We start from the raw sequence: 5,084 nt of genomic DNA on the forward strand, positions 1-5,084 counted from the left end.
TCAAACACACAAGCATACAATGACAATCATAGCACTCACATCATTAGTTTGGAAAAAAATTAACAAGCTCAGTTTTTTGCATACAGAGAAAGTGGTAGTAAAAACAGGGTGTGACACGACTGGTTCAACTGTTGTGACAACAGTGCCGACTGCGCCTCCTTCGGTGACTCTTGTTATCACTGCTGCGATGCCGACTCCTTCAGAACTCGCATATTCTCTGCAACGTGTCCCGAAGGATCAAACTAGAGCTGCTAAAGAAGCCATGATACAAGCCGAACAGATGATGCAACACACCAGAGAGGCGTTTGAAGCTAGCAAGTTGGCATACGATGCGAGTTCGGTGCTTCAAGCCAACATCCGAGTAAGTGCAATTGTAAGTTCATTCCCGATTGAATCTTGTCAATCTTGCTTTTGCACCCACTGGATGTTTTCCTGTGTCATATGGTTATTTGTCTCTAATCTAGTGGGGCACGCTTAGTGAACCCACTTGGTGTAGTCCCTGAGACCGCTGTCGAGTGCTTGCATCAACAGGGGTCTGATTTGAACTCTTCTTTTCTTTTTTTGACTCGGCCAAGCCAGACCTGGTCAGGTGGTTTTGTATCCAGTGGGGGCACACTTAGTGCACCCACTAGGTGTAGTCCCCGAGACTCCTGTCGAGTGCTTGCATTGGCAGGGGTCTAATTGGAAGGCACACTCTGTTTCTTTTTCGTGACTCGTCCAGGACGGACCTGGCTGAGTGGTTTTGTATCCAGTGGCGGCACACTTAGTGCACCCACTAGGTGTAGTCCCCGAGACTATTGTCATTCGTTTACGAAGGGTAGTAGTCTTAAGAACTTGGACGCATAATACTTTTTTGCATTTATAGCAATTGTGGGTGGGTGCGGCGGGCTGCCATTCGGTCGACTGAACTGTACTTCTCCACTCGGGAGCGGAAAAATTATTAGTGTCGACTGAACTATTTCCTTGATGTTTTTTAGAAAGCCTGTGAGATTGGAGTCAAGTATGCTAACTTGGCCTCGGAGAAGAACCAGCTTCAGCTGGATCTTGAAGTGAAGACCAATGACTTGGACACCTTGAAGAAAGCACTCGAGGACAAGGACAAGGTCCTTGCGGAGGTTAAGGAGAGGTATGAGGCTGCTGAGAAGAAGCTCTTGGAAATCGGCAAGTTGGAAGAAGAAAACATGAAGCTGAAGAAAGAACGACTCAAATGGGGAAAAAGCTTGAGAAAATGGCAAAAAGGGGAAACGCCATGGAAAAGTATCTAAAGGACTTCCTGACCAAAATGCTCGGGATGCTTACTCGTATGCTTCTTTAGCCGAGTGAATCTCTTCGAACTTCACCGGATGAATTGTGACTGACTTTTTGTTTTTCCTTCGAATAGAATTTTGCCTAAACTTTGATAAGGAGACTGAAGAGATGGAGCCGTATATGGACCCCATCAAGTCACCTGTTTCAGATGTCGTGGCCGTAGATATGTTTCGCCTCAACGCTCGTCTCTTGAACGTCCAGGGGTACGTTGCCCGACTGCGAGCTGCATTGGGGAAGATTGACAAGGAGCTGTGGCGTGAAGATACTTTACAGACTAATCTGGAGTCCATAATGAGCCGCTTGGACCAGATTTCCAACAGGGTGTAGGCGTGGAAGAGGTATGCTGCGCGATGCGGAGCTGACGTGACCCTTTCGCTCGTCCGAGTCCATTGCAAAGAAGTAAGGGAAGATAAGTTGAAGGCACTCCAGGTGGCTAATACGAAGAAGCTCCAGTTTGAAGATTTCATGGAGACCTTCATCGACGCGGCGACTCGCATTGCTGATGGGATCGACCTTAACACCTTCGTTGAGCCTGCAAGTCCTAGTGAGCCTTGAGAAGGAACTTTGATTACTGCCAAACTTTAATTCGCCTCGGTATGCGGAGTGTTACCGTATCCATTAAAACTTCGTTCAGGTGTTCAACCCGAGTAGTTTTCGTCTGCATGGAAGACTTGAATCTGTGCCGGATTTCTTTGAATTTATCTGCATTAGGTGACTTTGTTTGGTTTTTGAATATAACTTAGGCAAAAACTGACTCGTTGCTAACTATCCGAGTGAATAGGTTGCTATTCATTCGGAGATTTTTTTTAAATTAGGCGATTGATTCGCGGCTAAGCCCCCGAGTAAGAGGATTGCTCTGCACTCGGAGTAATTTCTATACTTGGGCGAAGACTGGTTCGCAACCAAGCATCCGAGTGAATGGGTTGCTATTCACTCGGAAGTGTTTTTAACATAGGCCCATCCGAGAGAATGGGTTGCTATTCACTCAGAAGTGTTTTTAACTTAGGCGAAAACATGTTCGCAGCTAAGCCCCCGAGTGAGAGGATTGTTCTTCACTCGGAGTAGTTTCTATACTTAGGCGAAGACTGATTCGTAGCTAAGCATCCGAGTGAATAGGTTGCTATTTACTCGGAAGGGTTTTTAACTTAGGCGAAAATATGTTCGCAGCTAAGCCCCCAAGTGAGAGGATTGCTCTTCACTCGAAGTAGTTTCTATATTTAGGCGAAGACTGATTCACAACTAAGAAACTGAGTGAATAGGTTGCTATTCACTCGGAAGGGTTTTTAACTTAGGCGAAAACATGTTCGCAGCTAAGCCTCCGAATGAGAGCATTTCTCTTCGCTCGGAGTAGTTTCTATACTTAGGCAACGACCGATTCATAGCCAAGCATCCGAGTGAATAGGTTTCTATTCACTCGGATGGGTTTTTAACTTAGGTGAAAACATGTTCGCAGCTAAGGCCCCCGAGTGACAGGATTGCTCTTCACTCGGACTATAATTTAGGTGTGAAGCTGGTCGATCGGAATCGATAAAAATGCAGGAATTATGACTTTGACAAAAACATTGGTCAGTAAACTCTCTTATTACATCAAGCCAACTGGTTGTCAAGCATAAAAACGTCGGAGTAGATCCGTAATCGAAGCACGGGGTTCGTCGGCTCTCTTCACTCGGAGTATATTTTAGGTGTGAACCTGGTCAATCGGAATCGATAAAAATGTAGGAATTATGACTTTGACAAGAACATTGTTCAGTAAACTCTCTTATTACATCAAGCCCACTGGTTGTCAAGCATAAAAACGTCGGAGTAGATCCGCAATCCAAGCACGGGGTTCGTCGGCTCTCTTCTTAGGCCCATCTGAGTGAATGGGTTGCTATTCACTTGGAAGTGTTTTTAACTTAGGCCCATCCGAGAGAATGGGTTGCTATTCACTCAGAAGTGTTTTTAACTTAGGCGAAAACATGTTCGCAGCTAAGCCCCCGACTGAGAGGATTGTTCTTCACTCGGAGTAGTTTCTATACTTAGGCGAAGACTGATTCGCAGCTAAGCATCCGAGAGAATACGTTGCTATTTACTCGGATGGGTTTTTAACTTAGGCGAAAATATGTTCGCAGCTAAGCCCCCAAGTGAGAGGATTGCTCTTCACTCGAAGTAGTTTCTGTATTTAGGCAAGACTGATTCGCAACTAAGCATCCGAGTGAATAGGTTGCTATTCACTCAGAAGGGTTTTTAACTTACGCGAAAACATGTTCGCAGCTCAGCCCTCGAATGAGAGCATTGCTCTTCGCTCGAAGTAGTTTCTATACTTAGGCAAAGACTGATTCGCAGCTAAGCATCCGAGTGAATAGGTTTCTATTCACTCGGATGGGTTTTTAACTTAGGTGAAAACATGTTCACAACTAAGCCCCCGAGTCACAGGATTGCTCTTCACTCGGAGTATATTTTAGGTGTGAAGCTGGTCGATCGGAATCGATAAAAATGCAGGAATTATGACTTTGACAAGAACATTGTTCAGTAAACTCTCTTATTACATCAAGCCAACTGGTTGTCAAGCATAAAAACGTCGGAGTAGATCCGCAATTCAAGCACGGGGTTCGTCGGCTCTCTTCACTCGGAGTATATTTTAGGTGTGAAGCTGGTCGATCGGAATCAATAAAAATGCAGGAATTATGACTTTGACAAGAACATTGTTCAGTAAACTCTCTTATTACATCAAGCCAACTGGTTGTCAAGCATAAAAACGTCGGAGTAGATCCGCAATCCAAGCACGGGGTTCGTCGGCTCTCTTCACTCGGAGTATATTTTAGGTGTGAAGCTGGTCGATCGGAATCAATAAAAATGCAGGAATTATGACTTTGACAAGAACATTGTTCAGTAAACTGTCTTATTACATCAAGCCAACTGGTTGTCAAGCATAAAAACATCGGAGTAGATCCGCAACCCAAGCACGGGGTTTGTCGGCTCTCTTCTTGAGGTTGTAAAGATGGTAAGCTCCATTGTTCAGTACCTTGCTGACGAGGAATGGTCCTTCCCAAGTAGGGGCTAGCTTGTGAGGTCTCTGTTGATCCACTCGGAGAACTAGACCGTTGTAACGCCCAGGACACACCCGCCGGCGGTCATTACTCCTGGCGGGACTAGACTGGCCCTGGCCCCACATATCAATACTAATCTTTTCTGCGAATTTTGTCCTCACTCATGCGCACCCGGGATCAACTTCCCGGTCGGTCACCCATCCTAGAACTACTCCAAGCCGAGCACGCTTAACATGGGAGTTCTGTTTGAATGGGCTCCCGGAAAAGAAGGAATTCCTTATTGATATGAGTAGTCTATCATCCCTAATAAGCCAGGCTATCACAATCGCCTTCGTGGAACGCCCGACTCGTGAGATGCCTCGCATGGAAGCAACGACGATCCTGTTGGTATACAGTCGACCGAATTAAGGCCAGTTCGCGCTCCTCTTCCAAGATATCCACTCCATTTTGACACGCCTGTTTAGCTTCAGTCTCCGAATATAAATCCACACGGGGAGAATTATGAAGGAGATCACTTGGCAAGACAGCTTCAGCTCCATACACCAAGAAGAAGGGTGTGCGTCGAATCGACCGGTTAGGGGTTGTTCTCAATCCCCACAAAACATATGGTAGTTCAGTTACCCAGGCTTGAGCTCCATGTTCCAAATCCCGCATGAGTCGTGGTTTCAGCCCTTGAAGAACAAGGCCATTTGCCCGCTCAGCTTGTCCATTGGTTTGAGGGTGTGCGACGGATGCATAATCCACCCG

The sequence above is a fragment of the Hordeum vulgare genome, chromosome 2H (assembly GCF_904849725.1).
Source record: "Hordeum vulgare subsp. vulgare chromosome 2H, MorexV3_pseudomolecules_assembly, whole genome shotgun sequence".
NCBI classification, from domain to species: Eukaryota; Viridiplantae; Streptophyta; class Magnoliopsida; order Poales; family Poaceae; genus Hordeum; species Hordeum vulgare.